At 38.5% G+C, this 10,346-nt stretch overlaps 1 long non-coding RNA gene across 1 annotated transcript; it reads left to right on the top strand.

The window, feature by feature from the left end:
* Positions 1–7,043: 7,043 nt before the first annotated feature.
* Positions 7,044–8,166, top strand: LOC134640367 (uncharacterized). Its single transcript, XR_010095461.1, has 3 exons — positions 7,044–7,158; positions 7,327–7,389; positions 7,788–8,166. It is a non-coding gene; the product is annotated as an uncharacterized LOC134640367 (long non-coding RNA).
* Positions 8,167–10,346: the final 2,180 nt, after the last annotated feature.

Below are 10,346 nucleotides of genomic sequence, written 5' to 3'. Positions count from 1 at the left end.
CATGTCGAGGCATCAACTGGCCTTTCTGCCGGCTGGCTGGACCCTCAGCTTTCATGCTGGGATCTGCAGCACAACTTCGCACTGGCCACTGGGGCAAAATGGATTTAAAACTTTGAAGTACTAGTTTGGTTCTTCACTGCTCGCAGAGAATTAACAATTAAAGAAAGTGATCCAACACGAAACTCAATTCAAACAGCACAGTCGGAATTGTCCACAACCACGCTCAGTTTCACAAATAAACAAAAAACTTGCACCAGCCATAGACACAGGAGGGAAAACTTCCCAGAAACTGACATTGTAATAAATTAATCATGCTAAAGTTGCCTCTACGCCTTTTTGGAAAGGTCCAGAGCCTTTATACAGAGCATATGCCAAGCAGACTTAGTGCAAGATAAATAATATATAGCCTTAAAATTTAACATCTAGAGTTTAAAGAGACGCACAGGTCAGTACCTTCGCTATTGTCTCTAAACATTAAGATCCATTAAAAATCAGTTTTATCAACAGAGGACCCATGAAACGAGCAAAGCTGACAATTCTGAAGAGCACGGTGCATGCTCTCATTTCACAAGTGGACCTACGTTTTCCAGAAAGACCACACAGTTAAAACCTGTAAAATACTGAATTAAGAGTTTTGCACTATGTTTCACCAAGTTAAAAAACAAATCCAGCAAAGCTGCTTCTACCAAAAGCATTTATCTTTCAGATCAGTGTCTAAAAAGCACCATTAAAAAAATGTGATCCTGCATTTACAAAAGTAACTCATTCACAGTGAAAACCAAAACGCACACAGCGTTTGATAAACAACATTAAAATAATGTATTGCACATCTATGTTTTAAAAATGGCATCAAAATTCAATGCGTATTTTCTCTAAAAATTTACGGTCGAATACACAAACTAACGTGCAGGTGTCAGGCTCAAGGATAGAGTTTGCTGGCTTTTATAAACCTTTATGCCTCTTCCCCCACCCCAAAGCACAGACCTCAAATTCACCTTAACTACCCCCCTCCCCAAAGTGCAGTTGTTAAAAACACACAAAATCTACCATTTCGGTTAGAGTGTGTAAAAACACTATTGCAAAAGTAACTCCTGTTTGTATATATTCACACTGAAAACTAAAACGCATCGGCTGATAAACACTAATTAAATAATGCGTTGCACATCTGTGTTTTAAAGAATGTCTTGGAAAGCCCTCGCGTATTTTTGTTTTAATTATTTTAAATTTTAACTGAAAATTAATGCGAACTAACGGCGCTGTTCTTAGGTGAAAGTTTCTTTTGGGGGGGGGGGGGGATGCAGTTATTTAATGAAAGGGATAAAAGCTTGGTCTCTCTCCACATCCTTATTCACCATTTCTTGAGATAAACGGCGTCTTAAAGTCTAAAACAGCCAGCAATGAGTTGTTAGAAACAATGCAACAAGGTTGGGGAGTCGCTTAACTAACCGTAGAAAATCTGCTTATAAAGCACACTGCTGTTTCAGTTCGATTATCTGACAACAAAAGTCTTTCTATAGAATAAAAAGACAAAGAAATTCCTGTTTGTATAAATTTACCATGAAAAACAAAATGCCTACAGCGGCTGATGAACCTTAATTAAAAAACACCCTGCTAGGAGGAAACAGAGCATGCGCAGTGGGACCGCACGGCCACAGGAAGTGCCCCATTTCGGAAGAGTGAAAGCGCGTACATGAGAGTGCATGCGCGCGTGCTCGTACGTGCACAAGATGCCAGTTTTTAAGCTCGGCAAAGGGGGTGTGGGGGGCAATCCCCCCAGGCAAAAACCCCCACCCCTCCCCTGACCTCTGACCCCTCACCCCCCACCCCACCCCACCCCTCACCCCCCCCCCCCCTCCTCCCCCAAAAAGGTGCCATATATATTCTTCTAGCTAATTATGGTGTTAATGTGTTATTAATCTTGTGCAAGCAATTTATACATAAATGTCGTTTTTTTAAGACCAAACCAACACTAGCTTACTGGAAAAACGACTTAAACCTGTTGGTTAAATCTTTGACTTTAGTTAAAAAGAAAAAGGCTGCTTTTTTTGTCTCCTTTGTGGAAGATTTTGATTTAGTGAGTTAATAATCTGTTAAATTATGTGACCCCATCTTTATATATATATTTTTTTCCTATGTATGAAAGTTGTTAATATGTAAGGAATGTTTATTCTCTGAATGTATAATATATGGTGCATTTTATTTGTATGTTATCTTTACTAATAATAAAAAAAAAAACACACTATGACCAAATCAGACAATGCAACACAACACGCAGGTCGCCCCAATGAATTGATTCAGCTTGTAGCAGTGACTTGTTAACTTCTCATTTGTCAAGCATATCTCCCATGAATGATATGAAATCATTTAGAGACATAACATTGACATCACAAAGCAGAAGCTGCAATCAGTTTTTAGGAAAGTGAGTTTAATAGGAGTAGGTAAAATAATGCAGTAATTTCTTAGTTTTATAATCCCTTTATAAATCATGTTGGCTACAGCCTATTTAGCAGTGCAAAAGGAGCATCGGACAAACAAACAAACAAATAAATAAACAGTCAACAACAACAAAAAAGTTAGTACCCAGGGATAAAAATGTTGTGTATGAAAGGGAAACCTAATGGACAGATGTGATGCCTGAACAGTGGTGGCTTTAAGTGATGTATCAACTCAAACATGCATCCATGGTCTGTGTTACATAAGTACGATGATCGGTGGTGACGGTTGGCGCCGCTTTGGAAGCAGAAACTGTTGGTTTGAAAGCCTTCAGTGTCTCCTTGTGGCGGGACTCTTATACTGCACTGTAAGATGTCGAGCAGTGTCAGCCGTATGCTAGAAAGTGATACATTAAAATTCCTGGGGTCACCATGAAGAGCTTACTTCCTTTCTTGCTCAGTGTGTAAAATGTGGTACTTAATGGATTGAAAAGAAAAATGATGGCACCCTTGTAGTTCACACAAGTGGTGATGATTCAGGGTTTTAATTTGTAAGGTTTGAATTTTGAGCCATCATAAATTTTAAAAGAGGAAAGTATACTATTTAACATATGTTAAGTCAAAGCTAATATAGCTGCTCATATATAGCTACTTATAATTTGAAGAGCTGCCTACACCAATGAGTAGACTTCCCAGAATGGAAACAGCACTCTTTGTGTGGTTTGAGAAAACAGTCAAGTTGTTAAGAACTATGACTGAGAAGGATGTGCCTGTGTACAGCAGCAGGCTGCCTTCCTAGAATTTGGATATCCCCCGTGCGCTCGTCTCTGCATTATGTGCATTACCTCTCTTGGAAAATTAAAACCACAGCAGCTTTTTATAGTTTTTTTCATTCACTATCAGCTTACACCAAAAGTCTACTCTGAAGAAGATTATTCAAAACATGCAACACAGAATAAAACAAGTTTAAATTAAAATTAAAGAAATCAAAATCTTGTGGACGTATGCCTTTTACATGTTGGCAAAATATTTAGGATGAGATGGAGATATAACACTCATGCACCCTGAAAATTATGAAGGTCTAAATATGTATCAAAGGGGCTCACTGAACATCAGTGGCTTTCTATGGGGCAAACGTACTTAAACCAGCCACTGTGACCATTGCGGCAGAGCAGAATGAATGATACTGATGGGGACTAAGAGGGTTTGTAGTTAAATTCCTGCTCTTACAGGATCAGTGAGTGTCTGTTTAAAGATTATTAACATACTTTTACATCACTATGGAACACCAGCATTTCTGCAGAGGACAGAACTCCCTGCTTTAATCTACCAAGATGCTCTGTGTTATGTTGTCATGGCAATATGAAGTCAAATAAATACAAATATACAAAAATGCACATTTAAAGGAGGACAAGAAGACAGGCAATTGGAAGAGCTTTTGAAGCAGGAAAACTTTTCTGGATTTCTCTTAATTTAACTGGAAATTTTGCGAATACAAGTCAAGAAGGAAACAAGGAGGCAGCTGGTTGGATTATATCTGAGGACAGGATGCATAAAGGAGAAGCATGAGGAGAGAGAAAACAGCAGAGCGATGGTGCAGAGCCAATCATGGATCAAGTCGAAGAAGCAAGCATCAAAACTGTGAGTAAACATAACACACAAAGAGCTAAAAATTACTGTGCTGATTAAGGAAACATTAAATTTGGTTAGTTTGGGGTCTGCAGCTTCAGGTTTGTGGATTCAGTTGGTCTAAAAATTAAGGAAAGACAAAAAATGTTTCTTTTGAAAGGTTGTTGGAGGATTCTTACTGTAAGAAATATCTGGGTGTGCATCTGCTTTTATTTAAAAAGGTTGAATTTTATTTCGTCACATTGGAAAGGGAAAATTGGAGGATCGGGACAATAATGTGGCCAAATTTACTGTTTCCTTAATCAGAACAATAACTTTGATCTGAACTAGAAATTGTAAAATGGGTTATTTTCTTTCTTCTCTACTGATCACTGTGTTAAATGTTGAGTTACTTGTCAGTCTACATTAATGTTAATGGTACTTTTAAAAAATGCAGTTTATTCGTAATTTTGTAGAAAAAGGCTCTGCACCTGTGAAAAAAAACAAGTATCCACACCCCCAAAATCACTGTGGATCAGAGTAGCTAAGCCCTGGTTAACTGCAATTATATTACAGGAGATGAAAAATATTGGAATGATTGAAAGAAACAAAGATTGCTTTAGGGTTTGAAGATTTGACTTTCTTATTGAAAGAGACGAAAACTAATCTATGTGTGACACTGAGAAAAAAACTGAACGCTTAAAAGATCTGGAGGTCTGACTGTTGTTATGCAAATGTGCAAACTTGTTTTAATGACATTAGAAAGAAAAATGGGATGTTTAAAAAGGTAATATATAAAATAGTTTCTATATTACTTGAAAAAATGATGTTGGTTAGCGCTGCTGTATTTGGAAAAATGCTGGGTCACCCCTGGTCTATACAGACAATAATCCCCTCACATATGTGATGAGTACTGCAAAGCTGAATGCAGTAGGCCACCGCTGGGTAGGTGAGGCAGATTTCAGGTTTGATGTCAAATACAGGCCGGGGAAGGTGAACATCGATGCAGACTCATTCTCTCGGTTTCCACTTGACATTGACACCTACCTCACAAAGTGTACTGAAGAGCTGACGAGAGAGGCCATTCAGGCTACATGGGAGGGTTGTGAGTCTGCAAAGAGACAAGATGCTGCATATGTCGCTGCCCTGTGCCTAACATGCCCAGCCAGAGACACCTGTGAACATGTCACCATTGCAGCCTGTCACAGTGACCTGGTAAAATCCCAAAGGAAGGATCCCTCTATCAGTTAACTTATCAAACTGAAAGAAACAAAATCAGTAATAACTAATGATGGCAGAAGGAGAGCCAGTGGCCCTGTGAGAGAGCTTATGCACGAGTGGGGAAAGCTTCATATGGAAAATCAGCTGCAACATCGTACAGCGGCTCAGCGAAGGCAGCTTGTGCTGCCAGCACAATATCATCTCCTAGTGCTTAAACATCTCCATGATGACTTGGGTCACGCAGGGCAGAGAGGGTCATTCACTTGGCACGGGACCGTTTCTACTGGCCTTTTATGAAGAAGGACATTGAGGCGTATGTGACCAGAAAACACCCCTGCATTAAGCAAAAGAAACCAGTCAAACACATCAGTAACCCTACGAAACCAGTGACTGTGAAAACTCTGAAACAGCCAGAGTACAGTACTGGCTTAGAGTATCACCACAAGCTCAGCATCAAACACACACACACACACACACACACACACATATGAAGAGAGAGAGAGTATGCATAGTATGTAAACGGCTACTAAACAGACATCATAATTCGTCATACAATGAGAACAGGACAAATCAGCAATTGACACTGACTAATTAACATTATATTATTGTATATATTGTTTGGAGTTTAGTCTGCTACACTGTAAAATGTAATATTGTGTTTAATTAAAAATATTAAATAGGCTGAACTCAATTTTTATCAATTTGTTATTAGAACTCAATTTAAATAAGTTACCAGTACTTTTTATGCAAAAACACTGATAAACTCGCTTAATTTGAGTTGTCCTAACTTAGAAAAACTAAGTAAGCTGGAAGTTTTGCTTTTCAGGGCGGAAAGATGAAAGATGTGTTTTGAAAATGCCACGTGACTACCGTCCTCCTCCCTAGCAGGGATCAGTCCGCATGTTCATGGTGCATTCTTTATGGAATATATTGAGCAAACCTGGAGAAGCGTCAGCTCAAGATATTATTGTTGTCATTGCTGTGGATCTTTACCTGATACACTGACTTGGTGAGTAAATGTTTACTCTTATTCAAACTGATTTTGTGGCTTCTCTTAGTTTAGCACCAGGTTTAAAATCTTGCTAGCTAGTTAGTGTTAGCCTAGCATTGCTGCTGCCGCTGGGCTCATGTTACTTAAAAATTAACACCACAGCCTTAAAAACCTTACATAAAACTATGTCGGTGAAATTTTCTGTTGATCGTTTGAAATAAATAAGTGAGATAAGAGCCCAGACAAAATTCTTTGGGAGGTGCAGCCGTTAGGGGTGGGGTGGGTGTGGGGGGTGGATAACAGAGCTCTCCGAAAACATGGAAGCACTTTTGCAAATATGTGATATTTTGATAAATTAAGTAGATATTTGAGCATTACATAGCTACATTCTCGCCTGAAAATATCTTAAAAGGTTATTTTGTGACCCAGAAAGGGTAGTCTGGTGAAAAAGAGGATCACATTTGTCGGCCACGGTTGTCGGAACCTGTGCGTACTTGTAAGCGCGGCAATGGCAGAGGAGTGCGGCTAAAAAACCTATTACTTTTTCTGGGTCACAAAATAAACTTTTAAGATATTTTCAGGCGAGAATGTAGCTGTGTGAATTTCAAATATCTGCTTGATTTATCAAGACATCACATATTTGCAAAAATGCTCCGACGTTTTCGGAGACGTCTATTTTTTCATGCTTTGTGGCAGCTTTTGAACATCTGTGGCATCTATTAATGTCAAATCTAGCCTTTATTTAACAAAATAAGCAAACTCTATGTTACAGTGATTGCACAACCATTAAGGATCAAATCAGTTTCTGAAATATGTTCTGTTTTTTCTCCCTCTGCTTGCTTCTTACTGTCTTTGAGGCTCGGGACCAGCACTCCTGTTGTTGGACAGAAAGACATCAACTCAGTGGTAAGTGTTTTGGTTTTCCAATATATTAGCAACTGTCAGTGACATTTATATTAATCAGGCTGAACTTTAATCATAGTTTAGATCAGCCTGTTTTACTTATTGTTTTGTTTGTGCTTTGGTTTGGGGAAGTTGTTTCTTTACTGATCTTTTCCTGTCTTCTGTTATTAGACTTGAGATATGACTGCACTATGCTGTTGCTGTGACTCTAGTTAATTCTACAAGACATGCTGTGTAAGTAAACAAACAACAACAGTTTGGTCTGCATTTCTTGAAAGATCACATCCCCCAAACTTAGTTTAGAGGGTCTACACTGTATGTAGTGAAGTCTGCAAGTTTTCTAACAGCAAAATCTGTTTTGTGCCCAAATCATTTTGCACATCATTAGAATGAAAGTTATTGGCCATGTTTGCATAGCCCTTTTTTAAAATGATGCTTTCATGACATTATTGTGTGTTGGGTGGTGGTCAGGGCTATCCAGACTGACAAGTGGGACATTGAATGTCACCTCTCCGGTGGGGAGGGAGCCTGAGATCGTCTAAATTGGAGTCTGTTCTATACCAAATGCAGAAAAAAATGTTTTAAGAAAGCAATTAAGTTCATGTTCCAAAAATATGATTGTTTGCTTGCAGGACAACAGGAGAGATGAGTCCTCCGTCACAGATGATGTGGTCAGTGAAGATGGTCGCCTGCAGGTTCAAGCTCATTGCATCTCCAACCCACATCCACTGCGACTGTACTTAAGGGAAGTTAAAGACTTTCTTCTGCACTTACATTTGGATCACCTCGATCCATGATAGTCATTCAGGCAGTAATGCCTGGACTGGAAACAAGCCATCCTTAAAATATTACAACATTCCAGCTCATGTGTTGGAATGAAAAACAAATGTGTTGTTTAAATTAGAGACTGCACTTGTGACAGAACAACAAATATTTTATTTTGATTATATAAGTAATGTAAGTACAAAACAAACTTGTGGTAGGCCTAAACTTATTTTCAGAATAATTACATCTGAGACTTTGTTTCATTGTAAGATTATAACAGTGATGGCAATATAATTGTTTGTTGTTCAGTAGAACATGTCCAGTATGTTGGCTGTTGTACTTTGTTGTGTTTGAAAATAAAAGTTGGGCTGATTTTAACATCATTACAAAAAGTGTTGTTAATTATTTTTAATCATATTCAGGTTACCACAAATTGTTTTTTCATTTAGTTGAACTTGAAATGTTTGTCAGTAGGTAAACAATTAGTGTGCAAATTCCCTGCTGACTCGGCCTCAGGAGGGCTAGAGGCAAGAATCAAGCGCACCCAAATGAGCGCATCATTGATCATGTGTGCATCACGCAGAGGGAGAGTGGGAGTGAGAGACGAAAGGCGCAGCGACAGAGCATGGCAGTTGTAACGCAGTTTGTGTGATTCCGTGTGCGTTAATGAATCTGTAAGTTGACCTTTGTTAACTGGTACGACAATAGTCATAGTTGTTTGTGCATGTTTCAAGCTAAAGTTATGCCTCGGTACACTGATATCACGTTAGTAGGTTTATTTAATTATTTAGTTAATTTGCACTAAGTTCATAACAGTGGCCAGAATTTCCTCCAACGATTACATCCAGCAGTTAAAAGATTTTTCTGTTGTTTATTGCTTAGTTAAGCTGTTGTTAGCTTGCCACATTCTTGCCTTAGTACTAGCAACTGGGAATATATGTGCTATTTAGCCAACTTGTGGTCTTACGGTGACCCCTTGTGGACATTGTAAAATATTGCTGTGACTAAGTAGATGATATGTTCTGATTGTTGCTTAGTTATTTTAGACCCTGCTAATTATAGTATTACCTGTTTCTGTTTCAGACAACCATGCTTATAGTCACCTATACTGCATCTGCTAGTTATAAGTTCATATCTGGCTGCAGCACAGTTGGATTTATCCTGGCAGCCTGCTGTAACCAGTTCTTCTGTGAAGCTTAACTAAAGACAGTGAACTAAACTCCTGGACTGCTGCAGTCTTTCTGACCGAAGACTTAGGCCAGACTTGTATACCCAGCACTTCCAGTATATATATATTCTACAATTAGTATTGTACAGGCAGAAATATCAAGTTATTCTTAATACTGCAGACTTGCAATGTATAAGTTGTCCTAACAGTCATCCTAAGTAAGCTTTACTTAGTTTTTTTGAGGCAACGAGTTTCCATAATTGTTTTGAGTTCTGGGAACTAACAAGGCTGTACAGTGTACTCAAAATGAGTAAGTTGCCCTAACTTGGTCATCTTACGTAAACTTGATCCAATTTTTTTGAGTTCTGGGAACAAATGAGCTTGTACAGAGTACTCAAAATAAATAAGTTGTCCTAACTTAGTCATTTTTAGCTAAGCTTTACTCAATTTTTTTGAGGCAACGAGTTTCCATAATTTTTTTGAGTTCTGGGAACTAATTAGATTTTACAGTGTACTGTTACTATTTTACCATTTCTTCTTGGAGGAACTGTAACCCACATAATTTCCTTAGGGATTAAGAAAGTATTCTGATTCTTAATGTTTTAGGATACATGACCTGCCATTATCCAATGACACATCTGCTTACCTGTATCTTTTGCTCGTTTCTCCTTGTAGGAGCCATAATTAAATGTATTGAATTTTAATGATCACTGGGTTTTCATTTGTTTGGTTGCTATGGTGATGTGTAACGGGAGTCACGTGGGTGGTAGCGGCGACATTAAGAGGGCGTTGTCAGTCTGTCTTTCACTGGTTTGATTTTGACAGAGAGGAGGGCTGGTAGTTTTTGTTGACCGCAGCACAACGAGTTTCCCCTTGTTGCATTAGAGCCTGTGATGTTTTAAGAGTTTGAATCGCGAGCCGATCACGTTTATTAAAGTACTTTTCAAGCACTTTAATAAACAAGCAAGCAATTCCACCTCTGGCATTATTGCGTAAAGTTGACAGCGCGTCAGGCAGGCTCAACGACTGTGGAAGTCGCTACACTCCTCTTCTTTTCTCTTTTTTTTTTAAACTTTAAAAACGGGTTGTGTATGAGACTTTAAATCAACAAAATATAAAATATACATTTTAAATTGTTATTGATCCCTTTACCCCAAGTCCTAAAGTGTATATTTATTTGTGAAACTCTTAAATATTTATTGTTCGTTTACTTGCACTGCTGTAACTGGAGCCTCGTCGTCTCGTCTCTCTATATACT

The sequence above is a fragment of the Pelmatolapia mariae genome, linkage group LG13 (assembly GCF_036321145.2).
Source record: "Pelmatolapia mariae isolate MD_Pm_ZW linkage group LG13, Pm_UMD_F_2, whole genome shotgun sequence".
NCBI classification, from domain to species: Eukaryota; Metazoa; Chordata; class Actinopteri; order Cichliformes; family Cichlidae; genus Pelmatolapia; species Pelmatolapia mariae.
Note: the sequence above shows the minus strand (reverse complement) of the source record. Positions and strands in the feature narration are given on the sequence as shown.